The sequence below is a fragment of the Grammomys surdaster genome, unplaced genomic scaffold, assembly GCF_004785775.1.
Source record: "Grammomys surdaster isolate TR1022 unplaced genomic scaffold, NIH_TR_1.0 193, whole genome shotgun sequence".
NCBI lineage: Eukaryota > Metazoa > Chordata > Mammalia > Rodentia > Muridae > Grammomys > Grammomys surdaster.
The window spans coordinates 6,063,247-6,083,011 of record NW_021604638.1 but is presented as its reverse complement, the minus strand read 5'-3'; positions in this window follow the sequence as shown (position 1 = coordinate 6,083,011).

Below are 19,765 nucleotides of genomic sequence, written 5' to 3'. Positions count from 1 at the left end.
GGAAGGAGTGAACCGAAGAACATTCTAGAAGAATGGAAGGAGTGAACTGAAGAACATTCTAGAAGAATGGAAGGAGTGAACCGAAGAACATTCTAGAAGAATGGAATGGCCTATAGCCTGTCTTGTTGCTGATTATAAGTGTCCAAACTTGTTGAGCTGTACCCCTGAATATCGTTGTTTTTTTTTGTTTTGTTTTGTTTTGTTTTGTTTGTTTTTGTTTTTGTTTTTAGGTTTTTTGAGACAGGGTTTCTCTGTATAGCCCTGGCTGTCCTGGAACTCACACTGTAGACCAGGCTGGCCTCGAACTCAGAAATCTGCCTGCCTCTGCCTCCCAAGTGCTGGGATTAAAGGTGTGCACCACCACCGCCCGGCTGAATATCGTTGTTTAACTGTTGGACCTTTATGAAGTCAGAGGCAGGGTGGCTGCTCAGTCAGTGAGGTGCTTGCTTTCTGTAAGCAAGCCTGAGGCCCGAGTTGAAATCAGGTGAAAGGCCAGGTGTGACGCTGGACAGCAGTGGTGCACACCTTCAATCCCAGCACCAGGAGGGCAGAGGCAGGCGGGTCTCTGTGAGTTCCAGGCCAGCCTGGTCTCCATAGTGAGTTCCAGGAGACTGAGAGCTACATGGTAGGAAGACCCTGTCGCAAAAAGAAATGAACAAAGCCAGGTGTAATGGTATATACGGTAATCCAGCACAGGGAAGACGGAGGTGGAGTGAGTCCTGGGGCTCACTGGTGGTCAGCTCAATCTAACAGGCAAGCTCCAGGTCAATGAGGACCGTATCTCAAAAGACAAAACAAACAAACAAGGTTGGAGCTGGAGAGACAGCGCAGGGGTAAAGAGTGCCTGCTGCTCCCCTATGGTCACTTCTCAGCATCCTCTTCAGAAGGCTCACAGCCCTGCTCACTCCAGCCCCAGGGGATCTGATGTCCCCTTCTGGCCTCAGGCACACACAGAGAGATATTCTCACACACACACACACACACACACACACACACACACACACACACACACAGCATAAAGTAAGTCTTTTAAAAAGATAAAGCAAAACTGAGTTTGATGTGTATTTGTTTAATACCAGAACTCAGGAGGCTGAGGCAGGTGGATCTCTGAATTTAAAGCTAGTCTGTTCTAAAGCTAGCAAGTTCCAGGTCAAGCCAAGGCTGCACAATGAGATCCTGACTTAAGAAAACAAAACAAAACAAAAACCATAACGTGGGCCATTGGACATTACCTAAGAAATGAAACCTGAGGGCAAATTCAGAAAGATCCACCTGCTTCTTTCTCCAACGCATTGGGATTAAAGGTGTGGCCCATCACTCTCAGATTAATTGCTAAATTATTTTAAGATTTATTTTTATGTTAGTGCACGGGTGTTTTTGTTTCATGTATGTCTGTGTAGCACACATGTGTCTAATATAACAGAAAGCAGAAGAAGGCATTGGTTCACCTGGAACTGGAATTTCAAATTGTTTCGAGCTGCCATGTGGGTGCTGGGAACCGAACCGGGGTCCTCTAGAAACTGGGTACTCTTAACCCACGAGCAGTCACTCCAGCCCGTTTGATTCTTTTCTAAAAAACGCTGACTCCAGCTGGCTGGTGGTAACAAACACCTTTAATCCCAGTAGAGGCAGGCAGATCTCTGAATCTGAGGCCAGCCTGGTCTACAGAGCTCTAGGATAACCTGGGATTCCCAGGGAAACCCTGTCTCAAACAAAGAAAACAATCCTGACTGAGGCTAGAGGCTGGCTGTGGTAACAGCACTCATCCTCCGGTCCAGCTCTGTGGGAGTTCCCTTTCTGCCTTCCCCAGCTTTTTAACCTGCTGCCTATTTTTTTCCTAACAGTTTCCAGACTTCATTCTTCTTGGTTGTGTTCACAGAATTTCCAGCAAAATCCTGCTTGACGGCTAGTCCTGTCCAGTCTTATCACGTGTTAATTACTGTCGAGCTGGGAACAAAGTCTAAATTTGCTCAACAAGAGTTTCATCCCTTGTAAATAAATAAATGTAAGACACAAAACGGGACAACTTTGAAGTTAAAGTAAAAACTTGACGAGATGTACCCTAGTGTCTATAGCTGTGTCCCCCACACCACCACCTCTTTGGGTTTTCAAGGTGGGGTTTCTCTGTGTAGCCCTGACTGTTCTGGAACTCACTCTGTGGTCCAGGCTGGCCTCAAACGTACAGAGATCTGTAAAGGTGTGCGCTACCATCGCCAGGGAACCATTCCTATTTCTAAAAAGGTTATATGTACTTTTTCTCCGTTCATTTGGTAGTTCTGGGGATGAACCCAGCATGCTAGGCATGCTTCAAGACACATAACACATCCATGAATGCTCGTGAACACGCACATACATACACACAAGCACACACACATATAACACATATATATGCATGGACAAATAGATGTATATACATACACACACAAACAAACACACACACACACACAGGCTTTCCTGCAGAAGGCGGCCTGGGATAGCTTATAGAAGAAGTACTAGTTGTGGCTCTCTGAAAAAAGGCTGGACTAAGTGCCAGCACTGAGGGGCCACATATGTTAGTCACCTTTAATTATGTTATTTGTGCATGTGAACACGTACACACACACATACCATAATATCCAAGTGGAAGTCAGAAAAGGACCACTTGTGGAAGTCGGGTCTCTCCTTCCATCTGACAGTATCTAGGGATTTAGCTCAGGTCATCTAGGGACATAGCTCAGGCTTGACAGCGGGGCCTTTACCCGCTGGGTCACCTCACCAGCCCCTCACCTTTAATTTTATACTCTTTTTTTCCTAAGACAAGGCTATGGCTAACTGGAACGCACTCTTTATTCCAGTCTGGCCTCAGAGTGATTCTCCTGTCTCAGCCTCCTGAGTGCTAGCATTATAGATGACAGCTCTCACACCCAGCGGATTTCAGGGTTTGAATTATTTGAACGTTGTTATCTTCCTGTCCGTGGTTGTTTGTATTTTGCAAACCCAGTGACAAACCTTGGGCCTCTCACATGCTCAGCCTGTGCTCTGCTCCTGAGTTATGCCCAGCCCTCTCTTCAGTCTTTATGCAGGATACAATGATTCTGCAATTTAACATTTTTTGGGGGGACAGGGGTTGAGACACAATCTTGCTATGTAGGCAGGCTGGCCTTGAACTTGTGGACTTACAAGCCTCCTGCTTTAACCTTTGAATGCTAGGTCTGCAGACACAAATTTCCACCTACAATTGAACATTCATACAGTTTTTAAAAATTATTACATTTGTGTGTATGTACACACGCATACACACACATGCACACATTCGCACACATGCGTGCACACATACATGCTAAGGCACAGGTGTGGCGAGCAGAGAAACACTTTTGGCAGTTGCTTCTCTTCTTCCATCATGTGAGTCTCGGAGATTGAACCCAGGTCCCCAGGTTTGATGACAAACACCTTTCTTTACCTGCTGAGCAATCTCACCTGCCCGGGTTACTATTTTCATTTTTGTTTTGCTTTTGAATTCGAAAATTTACTTTATTCTAAATATCCAACTTTTCTGTTGACATTCACAGGAATAGAAATTAAACAGGTCCCAGTGACCTAGAATATTCCATTCCACTGGGAGGCAGTTTGTAGCCTAGCAGTGAACACTCATGCTCTAGGAGCAAAGCCCACGGTGCAAAGAAGATCACTGTCCCCCGTGGACCCTGCTAAGGATGCACACCCCCGTGCTCTGGGCAAGCCAGTTAGGAGAGAACTCTCAGCTCTTTGAGACGTCCAGTCTTGCAGATCGACAGGCCCTGCCTTTGTGTGGCCTTAAGAAAGTTATTTATGGAGGACAGAGACAACGCTGGGTGGATGAAAGGTTGGGCTATAAAGGAAAGCAGGGGCTTGGAGGGGCAGGTTTCTCTCTATAGCAGTGACTCTCCACATAAGATAAATCACCCTGGACCATTAAACCTTCAGAAGAATGCTTGTAAACCTCCCTTGACTCTCAGGGAGCACACTGTCTCCCCAGTACCCATGTGGTGTGGGGGCTCATGGCCTTGCCCCAGCCACCAGCACAGCACAGTCTCACCCTCCTGGGGCCCCAGCCTGGGAAACTGAACCAGAAAATCACTTCCAAAGCCATCAGTTTTTGTGGACAGCTGTCCCTGTTTGCCCAGAATGGACGAGTTTCCTGGAATGGGCAATGGAGAGGGCCCCAAGGGCAATCAGGCAAGCCCATGGACACTGCTTTCATCTGTGCCTTGGGTGGAATAGGCTTTCATAGTGGTCTGTTTTTATCTAGTGCCGTTTGTTTGTTTGTTTGTTTGTTTGTTTGTTTGTGACAGGGTTTCTCTGTGTAGCCCTGGCTGTCCTGGAACTCACTCTGTAGACCAGGCTGGCCTCGAACTCAGAAATCCGCCTGCCTCTGCCTCCCAAGTGCTGGGATTAAAGGCGTGCACCACCACTGCCCGGCCTAGCTCTCCCTTTTTTAATTTTCAAATTGCATTGATTTGGGGCCAGGTGTGATGTGCGGAGCTTTAACTTGAGAGGCAGAGGTGGGTGGATCTCTGGGAGTTCAAGGCCAGCCTGGTCTACACAGTAAGTTCTAGGAACCCAGGTCTTTCTAGAGAGACCTGAACTCCATCTGTGGGCCAGGGCATGCATTTGTGCATGTCTGGACTCTCCTGCACTGAGCGATAAACCAGGTTTCCTGGCTTGGCAGCAAGTACCCCTACCCACTTAGCCACCTTGCCAGCTGAAAGTCAGCCTTTATTTGGTCTTTCTGGTTTCACAGCCTCCTGGACTTGGTGCCCATATATATTGGGGATTAGATGGGGGGCTTGCCTTGCGAGGGCTTGGTGCTAGCATTAACTCATACTTGGCAGGTGAAGGAGCTGAAGCTGGTAAAGCTGAAGGCTATGCCTTAGCTATCGTCTGCCCTGCGAGGCCTGAGCACTGAGGTCCTCCCCTCCCTCCATTCCTCTCCTCTCTCTTTTCTTTCTGCAGTGCTACCAATGGAGCCTAGGGCCTCATGCCCACCAGTCAGTCACTGGCCACTGGGCCACATCCCTCTGTCCCCTACTGAAATAGGAACTTGGGGGAGCTTCTGAGAAACTCACCATGAGAAGGGACTTTGGAACTAGGCATAGTAGCATATGCCTGTAAACTCCTGGGAGGTTTAGGCAGGAGGATTTCTGTGAGTTCTAGGCTCATAGGAGTCATAGTGTGAGGCCCTGTCTCCAAAAGAAAAAAAAAAAAAGTTATGGAGGGAGGACTTTGGGGCCAGTAATGAGCAGCTCTTTTGTTAACACTGGTGATAACAAGACTCCAGGGAATCTGTCTGCAGCTCTCAACTTTGCTTGCATGCTGAGAAGCCAAGACTGATTGTCTCTGTGTCTCTGGATCCCTTCTTTGCCCGGCCAGGAATCCATAGCAGTGGCTGGTCAAACTCAGCACGGCGATGCCTGACTACCTGGGACCACTAGAAACAGAAGGCAATGGGATTTTCCACCAAACTCAGGGTACCTCCAGTTCAGAGGGGGGACCCAGAAAAATATGTGCTAGCCTACCCCACCCCTACCCACACCCTCACCCCCAACCCCACCCCAAAGTTCTCTCCAGAGAACTTTGCAGCTTTGAGATTTGTGGAGGTTCGGCGCTAACCCCTGTCTCAGCAAACAGTTCACTTTTATTGCGGCCCTACTGTGTGACAGGAGTGTGTAGTCTTACTTTACAGCTGCCTGTGTGGAACAGGTAACAGTCGATTGGAAATCAAGGCATCGGAAGCTGCTGCAGTTCATTTAGAATGTGGCCTGGCCCAGGGCCCAAGTCATTGCTGGCTGGCAATGCCTGGAGGTTGTTAAGGTTCCAACACAATGTAGGGGTGATCCTGGCATCTATGTGGAGGGCCAGGGATTGGGTGGCATGTCCTGCATCCCATCAAACCGTTCCCTTTCCTTTAGAGAGGAATGATGTCATTCTGAAAGCTATTGGCTCTGGGGATCTATGTATGCTGTGGCATGCCTCCTCTCCCATCATGCATCAGGCATGATAATGACGAGGACCGATGAGTTCAGGCGCTATTGGCTTTGCCAAGTACAATGGTACATGTAGGTAACCTCAGCACTGGAGAGACAGAGGCAGGAGGATTGCTGTTAAGTTTGAGCCCAGCCTGGTCTATACAATCAGACCCTGTCTCAAAAGTTGTTTTTTTTTTAAAGGTCTGGGTACGGGGTGCAGCTCAGTTGGTACAGTGCTTGACGAGTGAGCAAGGCCCTGGGTTCAATCCCAGCACTGCATAAACTAGGGTTGATAACACAGGCCTACAGTTCCAGGGGAGGTAGTGGGAGGAGGATGTGTTCCAAGCTCATCCTTGGCTACAGAGTTTGAGGCTCATTTTTCAAAATTCTAGAACCATAGGACTGTGTTACCACTGTACCAGAGCCTCCAGAAGCAAAGACAACCTCTGTGGCGCAAGGAAGCGCTCCCTAACTGCATAGGGCTTTATAGTTGTGCCCTGGAGGAGAAAGAGGAGGAGGAGGAGGAGGAGGAGGAGGAGGAAGAGGAAGAGGAGGAGGAAGAGGAGGAAGAAGAGGAGGAGGAAGAGGAGGAGGAAGAGGAGGAAGAGGAAGAGAAGGAATAGAAGGAGGAGGAGGAAAAAGAGGAGGAAGAGGAGGAGGTAAGGTGGAGGAGGAGGGAAGGAAAGGAAAATAAACAAAACAAACAAACAAAAAAACAGTGTTGGCAAAATGGTTCACCAGGTAATATTGCTTACCAGCAAGCATGACAGGCCAAGTTCAATCCCTGGAGCCCACACAGTAGAAGGAAAGAACACGACTTCTGAAAGTCTCTCTGACCTCTGCGGGTGTGTGCACACAAACACACATACAAATAAATGTAAAAACAGTAACGACAAAAGTCCAGCCAGATGTGGCATTTTAGGGTATAGAGGCAGGAGGATTGCTACAGATCCCAGGCCAGTCAGAGATCCTGCCTCAAAAGTAAAGAGTCAAATAAATCCACTTGGTCCCTGTAGACGGCCTGGCCCACACTGTATTAAGCAACGCGACCTGGAATGGCCAGTTATGATCAGAGAAAGAAAGTTCCATATAGTGACACCACAGGACAAGGACAATGGGTCTCACAGTGTGTGTGTGTGTGTGTGTGTATGTGTGTGGTGTGTGTGTGTGTAGTATGTGTGTAGAGTGTGTGTGTGTGTGTGTGTGTGTGTGGTGTGTTCCTCCCCCATAGAAAACTAAAGGCACCTTCACAGAAGAGAGATAGAAAAGAGATGGTGTCCCACCAGGGGACCCAGCAACCTGTCATCATAGACGTTTTAATGAATTCACCAAAGCTGTGGCTTCAGGGCCATTTCCATTTTATGACATCTTTTTATACTCCAGAGGAGAGGATTCTGAATAAAAATGCTTTTTATTATTAGCATTTGGTTAAAAACCATCCTTAATGAGGTGTTAAGAGGCGTCCTACACCCCACTGTGGAGGAAGCATGAGAGGTCATAAAGTCCTGAAAAGCCACAGGGCAATTTGTGATCCTGGATGGCACCCTTCCCGAAGCTCCTGATGCGGCTTGCAGGACCATCTTCAGAAGGCGACTTCCTGCAATTTACAAGCTCAAGCTGCTCCCTGCACCATCTGCCTGGAACCTGGGGAAAGGCCTGCACAGGTTCTCTGCTTTCCACTGAGAACTGTAGCCACTGAGCCCCAAACCATTCCCCTCCCAGAGAGTTCCCAGACACGTCTGACCCCTACAAGTTGTTTTGACTTTCTTTCTGAACTGGTAAGGAATTTAACAGTGGGGGTGAAAAACAACCCAAAGAAAGCAAAACAAAGCAAAATGCTGGGCCACTTGAACTGCTCAGCGAGGAGCTGCTGTGCTGCTGAACAAATGTTGTGATATTTTTTTTCTGGAAGGCCGCCAGTCAGTGATCCTCCTGAAACAGACCCATGCAAAGGCTGGGGCATTTAAGATTGCCGGCGTCAGAGATGAAATTGAAGTCAGGCAGGCTCTAAGGATACCATGTATCAAACACAGCTAAGCTCGCCTACCAAAGCCTGGCTCCGCAGAGATGAGGGGTGGGGGGACGACAAGGGGTGTGTTCAGAGGGAAGTAGAGGTTGTTAAGGAACAAATCTTCAGACACAAAGTTTCAGTGGAGGGGAAGAGGTCAGGAGTGCACCCTCCAGGTTTTGCCTTCAGACTCAGCTGTGCGTGGGGTAGGTCCCTCTGTGCACTGGCCGCCTCCGAACAGAAAAAGGCAGTTGGTGTAAATCCACCCCTAGGCTGGCAGTAAGAACCTCCAGCCTCATTAAAACATGTAGCTTGCAATGAAACCATTCGCCCCTTCATGACATTATCTGACCACCATTCTGGTCTCTGACTCGTCCCTGGCAAGGCCCACCTGTTGCCACACCTGGGGACCTCATCGTCATCTCAGAACCCACATCTTGGAAGGACAGAACCAATCCTGCAAATTGTCCTCTGACCTCCACATGTGTACCAAAGTGCTTGTGCACACACGAACATGCACACAATTAGTTGATAAATCAACAAATGTAACTTTTAGAATTTAAAGAAGGGCAGACAAGATGGCTCACCATGTAAGGGTGATTGCTGCCAAGCCCAAGCCTGAGGACCCGAATTTGGGCCCTGGCTGAATTTGGTGACAGTGAGAACTGCCTCCAGAAAGTTGTCCTTTGACCTCTGCACAAAGACCATGGTATATACCTACACCCACACACAAAATAAATCAATAAAGAAAAAAATTAAAGTATAGTATTCATAACATCAAATATATTCTCAAGCCTCATAGTGGAATATTGGATGGGTGGTTTTTCATGGCTATTAAATTTTTTGTTGTTGTTGCTTTTGAAATGGGCACTCATGTAGCCCAGGCTGGGCTCATACTCATTACGTACCTAAGGCTTGCCTTGAGCTCTCTATATAGTCAAGGATAACCTTGAACCTCTGTTCCTTCTCCCTCCACCTCCTGAGTGCTAGGACTGTGGGCTGCAGCACCATAGACAGCCTTAAATTGTGGTATCGACATTTCAGACTTGATTTCATTTTCCTAGGTCTTTTGACTACTTTTTAAGTAACTTGAAAACAAATATTTATGTTTCTCTGCAGTGAAGCAAACATCTTTGAGGGAAAAAAATAGAATTATATATTTTTGTTCTGTAAGATTTTAGAGTCTAGATAATTCTAAGACTCACTGATATGTAACTAAACTGTATGTTTGGTTCATAGATCATCTACAGAGTCTTGTGGGACAGTCCCCAAGAGGCTTTGCACTGTGCGATTCTTTTTTTGTTTGTTTGTTTGGTTTGTTTTTTTTTTTTTTTTTTTTTTGAGACAGGGTTTCTCTGTATAGCCCTGGCTGTCCTGGAACTCACTCTGTAGACCAGGCTGGCCTCGAACTCAGAAATCCGCCTGCCTCTGCCTCCCAAGTGCTGGGATTAAAGGTGTGTGCCACCACTGCCTGGCCGCACTGTGCAATTCTGAGCCCTCATTTGTCTGTTAGTGACCCCTTATATCCACAATGAAGACAAGCATCCCCACAGCCCAGATTGTCACATTCTTATTGTTACTTTCACTCTACTTAAGTAACGGCACGGCCAACTAAATTGGACAGTGGTGGCACACGCCTTTAATCCCAGCACATGGGAGGCAGAGGCAGGTGGGTATCTCTGAGTTTGAGGCCAGCCTGGTATATAGAGTAGGTTTTAAGGCAGATAAAGCTTCACAGAGAGACGGCGTCTCACAAACAAACAAACAAACAACAAAACAAAAGACAGAGATGTGTCATTTTGCATAGGGCATCATCTGTTCAGCAGGTTCACAGGACATTAGTGATAGGTGAGAAGCCTGCGTTTCTCTCAGATGGGATAAATGACTTACCAGGGCCGTGTAGCCTGGAAAGAGCAGGGTAGAGATTTGAATTCAGGGAACGTCTGACACAGACCTGTCTCTAAATCCCCCAAAGCTCAGGCGGCCTTCCAAGATGGCATAAGTGAAGCTGACCATAGGTTGTAAAACTGTCTCGAAAAGCCGGGGGAGGGGATGTGGCCAAAACAGCAGAGATTTTTGAGCAGAAAAAAGGACCCTGGGAATTGGCTAATTAAACAACCCGATTTGAGGCTGAGAGCCTAGCTCGGGTCATAAACCAGCAAAGAGATTTCGGATGAGAAGAAAGGCCCCCAGCTGCTCCCAAGGTCCCCATAGTGTGTGGTCAATCACTCAGACTCAAGAGCCAGAAGCTTGTGCCTGTCTGAGCGCCATCCCTCCACAGCCAGAGCCCTGAGGGGGGCACAAACCAGAGGAAGGGGTGACGGTGCTTACAGAAGGATTGTACCGACTGGACACGCTGAACGGCGCTTGCCACATGGCGACTTCCGGAAGGATCACGGTCCCGGCGGCGGCGGCGGCTGATGCTCCTGGAAAGGGTGGTTTGGGGTAGATGAAGTGAACATAGGAAGAAATCCATGTGTGAAGTGTCCCCTTTACCTCGTGATGAATGATTAATGGTGAACACACTTGGATGTGTTATTTTCCTTTCCTTCCCTTTGACAGGGTCTCACTGTATACCCCAGGCTTGCCGTGTACTCAGGCCCCTTCTAGCCCAGTCTCCTGATGCTGGGATTACAGCGGTGTGAACCACCTGGCGTGCCGGACTTATTTTTCTCATTTCTTATTTTTCAGTGATGTATCTACTCTTTCAATGTCCCGATTTTCATAAAGCATCTGTGTATCTAAGAGGGGAGTAGTATTTGAGCAGAAGAAGAGCCCTCCCTTCCCTCTTAACCGCTGTACTGTTTATAAAGCAAATAACACAATGAGGGGCCTGGGGAGATGGCTCCACAGTTAAAAGCTCTGACTGCTCTTCCAGAGGAGCGGGGTTCAAATCCCAGCAACCACATGGCAGCTCACAACTGTCTGTAACTCCAGTTCCAAGTGATCCGATGCCCTCATTTAGACATACATGTAGCTAAAACACACATGCACACAAAATAAAAATGAAACATCAAAAAGGAAATTAAAATGGGCACACCTGAACAGACGTGGAGAAGAGGCTTCTGACTGCAGCTTAGCATCCTTAGTCATCTGGGGTCCGGAAACCACAGCTGCAATGAGGTACCACTGTGGACCTCCCAGTGGGTACTCTAATTAAACAGAAGGGTTCTATGGCTAAGAACATTTCCAGTGCAAGCCTGAGTCTGAGTTCAAATCCTAGCACCATACATAAAGCTGGACGTGACTGCACTTTCTGCAACCTAGCACGGTTAGGGGTGGGTATAGAAAGATGGTTAGGGATCCAGATCAGTCAAAGTTTCTGTCTCAAAGAACAAGTCTGTGGGTGATGGGGTGGGACACTGGATGTCTTCCTCTGGTCTCTGTATCACGCAGGCACGTGTATACGAATATATGTGTGTGCATCTAACACACACACACACACACACAGGAGTCATTCCTCTCCCTACCCCATGTGTCAGTAAGGACGGAAAGAAACCAAGACACTCAAATATTGCTGGTGGGAATGTAAACAAGAAAGCTCACCTGGGAAATCGTTTGGCAATTTCTCAAAGTATTAAGCGCATAAGTTTCCACTTAGCCCAGTTATTCTGCTGTCAGACATATAACTCAGAACCTGGAGACCTGAAGAAGATCCGTCCACACAGAATTCAGCCAAGAGTGGGAAGAGCAATGTTACCCTTGATAGTTAAAAGTGGACATAACAGACAGATGTGAGGACTGTCATGACAAACAATGGAATATTATTCAGCCACGAAAAGTGTGTAGGCGGTGAACTGTCTCTGAGGGTAAAGGTACTCTTGGCAGGATCCTGGCTGCTGGAGTTTGAGCTCTTGGAACTTACAGAAAGGTGGAAGGGAAGGACCAAGAGTCGGCCCTTGATCTCTATGCACGTGCCACATGCATCATGGGTGCACACACACAATAATAAATCAAAATGGCCGAGCTGACTTAGGGCAGAGGGCCTAAGGATTCCTGGGAACACCTACAGGTGCTTTTGGTCTTTGGGACTTGGAATGCAGCCGTCAGCTGGTGGGCAGAGAGGGAGGATGCTGTTCAACACCCCATGGTGCACAGGACAGCCGTCCACAGTGTCGGGATATCGGCCTTCAAAAGTCCGCTGTGCCAAGGCTCAGAAGCAGCTGTCAGGAAGGACTGGGTGGGGGCGCGGTCTTCTGCTTCTTGCAATGCTCTATTTCTTAAGATTTGGATGAGTTCTGCTACTGACTGGCTCTGGCCCATGTGTCCTGACTGCCTGACACTCTGTGGAGACTGTCCCTCCTTGGGCTCTGCAGAAGGGTTGGTCTGAGACTGGGGGTCCAAGGTCAAGGGTCCGCAGACTAAGGAAGTGTGGAGGGGACACTCTGCCCAAAGCTGAGAAGGATTGTCACCCTTTTTTTTTAAATTGTTTAAGAAACAGCAAACATGTTCTCAGCCTGGACCAGAGAATCCTCTTTTTCCAGTGGAGCAGTCCAGAGAGTCAACCCACCCGGAGAGCCGAATGGGTAAAACTCGTACTGCCAAACCCGACGACCTGAGTTCGCTCCGTGGAACCCCACATGGTGGAAGTCAAAAATCAACCCCTACAAATTGTTGTGACCTTTGCATGGCCCCTGTCCCCCCCATAAATAAACAATAAATATGATAATAATAATTCAAACTGGTCAGAGTGCTGAGACTGTAGCCTGCCTAGCCCTAAGTGGTACCATCTGTAGGAGCCTCTCCAAGGCTCCACAAGACACAGCAAACATGGAGGCTGACAGTCCAGAAAATCTAAGAGCCAGAGAATAGGGACAGAAGCTGTAAGCTGCTCTGCTCTGGACAAGCAGGGCGGTCACACTCACAAACTCTTTAGAGCCTCGGCTGGCTGCCTGCATGAGACCCCTTGCAAGTCCAGCCAGCAGAACTCAGTGGGTTAGAAGAAGGAGACAGCACAGGCTGGCCCTGAACTCACAGAGATCTGCCTGCCTCTGCCTCCTGAGTGCTGGGACTAAAGGCGTGTGCCACCACGCCCAGCTACTTGCCCCCCCCCCGTCCCTTTTTAAGGATCATCACTATCTGAATAATTCCCATGTGTAGACTGAAGTGCACTGGCTAGTGGGCATTCTTAGGGAGAAAGCCTGAGCTAGTGGAATCAGCCATAATGCTGGAAGCTCATGAGAAAGCCCCCACCACCACCTCACCCCTTTCAGGGACCGTAGGGAAGGAAGTCCCATGGCCAGTGATTTCAGGGGCTCTGCAAATAAAAGGGGGTGGGTGGGCCCTTCTGTCTGTTTTCCTGCACGGATCATACAGTAACTGAACGTTCCTCTGTACTTGCTTTAATGCTTAACTCCATGACCTCACAGGAATGACTATGTCCCGGGCAAATTTACTCAGCTCTCTGCCTTTATTTGCTGACTGTGTTCTGTGTCAGATAGACAACTGGACAGAGAGGATATGAAGACAGATTGGCCAGGGGAAAATGGATCTTTTTATTTTTTTTTAATTTTGTGAGGTAGGATCTCACTGTGTAGCTCAGGCTGACCTGGCACTGATATAGCCCAGGCTTACAAGAGTCAACCTGGCTCTGCCTCCCACATCCTGGAGGACTGACAAATTGTATTCTTATTTATTTGGTTAGACAGAGTCTCCTATATCTTTTACAAGCTGGCCACAATTTCCTGATTTAGGGTGACCTTGAACATCTAATCTTCCTGCCTCTCACTACTCTACCTGGTTTGTCCTGGGCTGGGGATCAGGATCAGGGCTTTGGCTATGCTTTGGAAACACTCTATTCCAGCCATAGCTTATTTTATTTTTATTATTTTTGAAACAGCATCTCACTGTGCAGCTCTGGTTGCCCTAGAACATGCCATTTAGACCAGGCTGGCCTCAAACCCACAAAGTTCTGGGTGCTGAGATTAAAAGCCAGCACTGTCATGCCTGGCAGCATCTGACTTTTAAATCTCTGTTTCATGAGGGCGAATAATTCAGTCCCTATAGCATCTCCAGGAACTGAAAAAGCATCTGTCAGTGACGGGAAGTGCAGGTGTAAAATGAAATGCACTTCTGGTGACTCTCAACTTAGTTCATGAATCCTGACATCGAATTTGAGGAAGTCAATGAGGGGAGCTGGAGAGGTGGCTCAGCAGTTAGAGCATGCTCTTGGAGAGTTGACTCACAACCACCTGTCACTCTAGCTCCAGGGGGTCATCTGACACCCTCTTCTGGTTTCCCAAGGCACCTATCCATACATACCTGACACCCAGAAATAAAAATGAAAATAAATCTAACCAAAGCAACAAGGAATAGGAAGTGGATGACTTTGGTTCCCCTGAAGCCCTTAGAAAGTGACACCGGCCAGACTGAAGCTTGTTATCAACATCCTAAACACAGGATGCTGAAGTGGCTTCCTCCCTCACACAGCTAATCGTCTGATCTGAGCACTGTCTTCTCAGGAGACCGAGATGCAAGGATAGCGTCTCCACCCAGAACATTCCCGTTCCTACATGAGATCCTAAATGAGGTCTTTACACAGCAGTGTGCACAGACCTCAGCTTTGCAGTCGTGAGCTTTCACAGTGAAGGTAAAGTGTGTTCAACCCAGTAAGGATGGACGGGCGCATGAGGCGGCTAAAAAAAAAATAATAATAATCTCTGAGAAGGTTAGGAATAATGTCTGTGTGGAGTGTGCACTCAGATTCGAAGGGATGAAGAGAAACTGTTCTGGTTAAACCTCTGAGAGAGAGGAAAAAAAAAATCACAGGAAGAGTGTTTTAAGACAGGCCAAGCCGGGCGGTGGAGGCACACGCCTTTAATCCCAGCACTTGGGAGGCAGAGACAGGCGGATTTTTGAGTTCGAGGCCAGCCTGGTCTACAGAGAGAGTTCCAGGACAGCCAGGGCTATACAGAGAAACTCTGTCTCGAAATCAAACCAAAACCAAAACCAAAACAAACAAACAAAAAAACAAAACAAAACACAAGAAAGACAGGCCAGAGGTGGTGGTGCACGCCTTTAATTCCAGCACTTGGGAGGCAGAGGCAGGTGCATCTCTAAGTTTGAGGCCAGCCTGGTCTACAGGAGTTCCAGGACAGCCAGCGGTACACAGAGAAACCCTGTCTTAAGACGAACAAACAAACAAACAAACACCAAAACAAAAACCAAAAAAAAACAAAAACAAAACAAACAACAACAATAAAGCACACATTTATGATGTATGGAAATGACAGGACCCATGTTTCAGCCTTTGAGGAGAAAGCTTTCGGAGGTGAAGTGCTCACCAATGGAGTGAGTACATGCTGAGCTTACGTCAGCCCAGGCTTTGTGATGGCCTCCAGCGTGCTGGCCAGGCACTCTGCAAACAGCCAACTTCAAGCCTGGGGCCTACATGTTTGGAAGCCAGGGCAGGCAGAGTGGGGTATTGAGAAACTCCAGGCTGTGTCTCTGTGGCTGGAAGCCCTGCAGGCTGAAGAACTCTCTAGCAAAGCCCCGCCTCCTGTGTGCTTCAGGCTGAGAACTATGGTTCTGGGATGGGTCTCAGCTACTGTGAACTCAGTTGTGAAGCACCTGGACAGGGCTCCGGAACCATGCTGGTGTGGGGGCCGGCATGAAGGCCTGTGTGGGGGCCAATGTGGAGGCTGTTGTGGAGGCTGGTGTGGAGGCCTGTTTGAACCTTATAGATATTAGGAGGACACCCCTCCCCCCATAGTGATGTCATTCTTGTACAGGGAATCTGTGGCAAGAAGATCAAAAACTAAAGCCCTGAGAGGGCTACAGAGTGAGTTCAAGGTCAGCCCAGGCAACTGCAAGAGATCTTGTCTTAAAATTAAAATCAAGGACTGAAGAGATGGCTCAGTGTTTAAGAGCACTGATTGCTCTTCCAGAGGCCCTGAGTTCAATTCCCAGCAACCACATGGTGGCTCACAACCATCTGTAATGGGGATCTGATGCCCTCTTCTGGTGTGTCTGAAGAAAGCGACAGTGTGCTCACATACGTGAAATAAATAAAAAAATCTTTAAAAAAATTAGAATCAAAATCAACCTCTTCCAACCCCATGCACCCCACAAAAACAAAAAACAATAACAAACAAACAAACAAACAAACAAAACCAAAACCCACCAAAAGCACCACAAGAAACTGAAAAGGAGAGCCGAGCATGGCGGTGAGCCTGGCGTGGCAGTGAACATGCTCTCAGTCCCAGCACTTGGGGAGGCAGAGGCATTAGATCTCTGTGAGTTCACAGCCAACTTGGTCTGCATAGTGAGTTTTAGGACAGCCAGGGTTAAGTAGAAAGAAGAAGCTGTTTTAAGAGAGAGAGAGAGAGACAGAGGCACACAGAGACAGAGACCCAGACCCAGAGAGAGTGAGACTGAAAAAGGTCTGAAGGAATAGTTTGGTAGTAGAGCATTTGCCCAGCATGCGCAGAACCCCGGGTCAGTTCTCCAGTACCAGTGACAAATAAATGTTCCTGTGGTAGAAGAAACACTGAGCCCTCGGCCAGCCTGGGCTACTTGACACCTCGTTTCTGAAAACAAGTTTAAAATAGTTTTGGTTCTGTCTGTTCCTGCTGACAATCTCTAGCCTCCAGTCACCTGACAGAAATTTACCAACTTCCTGGTGTGTTGCTGAGCAATTTGCCTCGCTAGCTGAGGAACCTCAGGTGGAGGCAGGCTCCCCACTTTTTGTGGTTAAATTGTCAACCTTTATTTGGGTTCCAAGTGTTTAAATTGGCCTCTGCCCCCTCCCTCTTTCCTCCTCCTCCTCCTCTCCCTCCTCTTCCTCCTCCTTCTTTTCTTTTTAGAAACATTTTCTATATCTTCTTGAAATGCCTGTGTTTTAGTGTGCAGTTTGATGTGTTGTTGCACCCATGTCACGTGACTGGTTCACACTTGGTCCGTCCATCTCTGCCAGGGGCTGTACCTTGCACCTCACACCTTCCATACCTAAGAAGAGTACTAAGCTGGGTCTGTGAGGCCAAATGAACTCGAGTGAGTCTAGATCCATGATACCTCCACCTTAACCTAGGGCAGACTCTAAACGGCAGACACATTTCCTCTCCAGAGTCAACAACAATGGTCTAGAACTTGGGGTTGAGATTCTGTTTCAGAGTTTGGTTGAAGGTATGGCGATTGATTACTGTCTGCCTTGGACACAGGCTAGTTACAAAAGTATCCTGAGTGTGCTGGATTGCCCATCAGGAGAAGATGAGGCTGGACTCAGAACAAGGAACAGAATAGCTAAGCCTGGCCTGGGGAGACGGCTCAGCAGGTAAAGGTGCTTGCCACCAAGCCTGACTACGAGTTCAATCCCAAGGACCCACATGCTCAAAGGAAAGGGCAGACTCTCAAAGGTGTTCTCCACACATGGCTGCAGTCCGCACACAATAAACAAATATATATAGACCATTTCCATTCTGATTCCTTTATATCCTGCAACTAAGTGTGTTTGTTGTATTTAACAACACTGTCTTACCATGCAGTTTGGTGTTCTCCGACTTCTTATCAAATAAATGCATGCTGGGGCTGGCTGGGTGGCTCAGTAGGTACAGAAGCCTGCCACCAAACCCGAGAACCCGAATTCTACTCCTGGAGCCCACATGATGGAGAGAGAGACTATTTCTCCTCATTGTTTTCCGACCTCCACATGTACACTATGACATACATGTGCGGGCACACACAAATATATAAGTGTAATTTTTAAAAGTTTTTAGTCAGGCACTGTGGCAGATGCCTTTAGTCCCAGCACTTGGGAGGCAGAAGCAGGCAGATCTCTGTGAGTTCAAGGCCAGCATAGACTACATAGTAAGTTTCAGGACAGCCAGAGCTACATAGTGAGAGCCATTTTTATTCCTTTTTTATTTTATTTTTACATAGTCCACCTGATGCAGTTTGGGTGTGTGTGTGTTCCTTTTAGAGACTGACTCTCTTAGGGGTGTGTGTGTACGTGTGTATGTATATGTGTGTATGTGTGTGTGTATGTGTGTATGTATGTGTGTGTGTGTATGTGGGGGGGTTCTTTTTAGAGAATGAATCTCTTAGATGTGTGTATATGTATGTGTGTGTGTGTATGTGTGTGTATGTGTGTGTATGTATGTGTATGTGTGTGTGTGTTCTTTTTAGAGAATGAATCTCTTAGGTGTGTGTGTGTATGTGTGTGTTTAAGGAATGCATCCCTGCAGGGCTAGACAGGGATCTCAGTAGTTAAGAGCACCTACTGTTCTTGCTGTACTCAGCACCCCATGGTTGTCAACGGCTGTCTTCAACCCCAGGTCCAAGATCTGACACCCTCTTCTGGCCTTCACAAGCACCGTATGTACACGGTGCACAGATATAATATGTACCGGCAACACCCACACATAAAATTAAAAGTCTAAGAGACTTAGGCTGAAGTAAAGCTCAGGGTACAGCCCTTTCCTAGCCTATAGGAGGCCTAGGGTCCATCCCCAGTACTGGGAGGTAGGAGATATAAAAATAAATAAATAAATAAATAAATAAATAAATAAATAAAATCAGTCAAACAGGAAATAAATAATCAAGCAAGCAAGCAACTGTTGTAAGTATAAGTAACTTTTTTTCCTGGTTATGGTAATATGTGCTTGTGATTCTAGGACTTGGAAGGCTGAGGCAGGAAGAGGTCAATCTGGGCTACACAGTGAGCCAGGCAGAGCTAGAGTGAGCCAAAGAATGGGGGGAGGGTAGAAGAGGAAATGAAGGGGTGCTAGGGGAGAGAAGAATGGAGGGAGAGAAGAGGGGAGGGGAGAGAGATGAAAGGGGAGGGAAAGGAGAGGGGGACAAGGGAGGAGAGCAGTGAAGGGGAAGAGAGAAGTGAGGAGGGAGAGGGGAGAGGAAAGAGATGAGAGGGGGAGGGGAGGGGAAAGAAGAGGGGAGAGAAGGGGAAGAAAGTTGGGGAGGGGTAGGAACAAGAGAGAAGAGGAGGAAAGGGGAGACAGGAGAAGAGGGGAGGGAAGGAGGGGAGAGGAGGGAAGGGGGGGAGGGGAGGGGAGAGGAAGGGGAAGAAGGGAGGATATTTAAGTTGGCCCTGGTGCCACAGGTCTGCAATCCCAGCTACTCAGGCAGTTGAGGCGAGAATGAAGCTCCACAGGCAGCGAGGCCGCTGAGAACCACATTCCTGTGGATCAGGAAGCAGATAGCTACACCTTCTTCAAAAAGATGAGAGAGCTGTCTCGAGCAGAGGATGTGTTCTCTCAACCCTTGCAAAGCAGAGCTGTTGGACATTAATGCTGGAAGTGTAGAGCAGACCCACTGAAAAGAAAACACGAGTTAGTGGGGTTAGCAATTCCTTTCAGATGGAGCCAGAGCTTGGAGCTCCTCACCGGGAGCTGCCTGCAGAGAGAATGGGAAGCTGTCTTAGGGGCTGGGGCCAGAGGATGCCACTCAGTTGTAGACCTCTGAAGAGGCTGAACGCAACAAAATCACCCAGGAGTTGTGTGGACTCTTGAAGCAGCCTCTGGGCTCGGTTTTAGTAGGCATGCTTTTAGAAATTCAAATATGCTCTGTGCCTTTTGTGGCCAGGGGCCTGCCCAGTAAGACCACACTAGTTAGTTACTAGGAGGACTAACAGACAGGACAGGGAAGTAGCCGCAGTGACCCTTAGCTCTTGCAGAGCTGTGCTGGAGGCTTCTGTAAAATCCCCGCCCTCTCTCTGTGCACCTGTCTAGGACAACATCCCTCAAGGAGCCGCTGGGGTTCCTACATTTGACTTGGGGCTATGATCGCTCGCCACAAAGCCACTTCTGAGGTATGGACATCC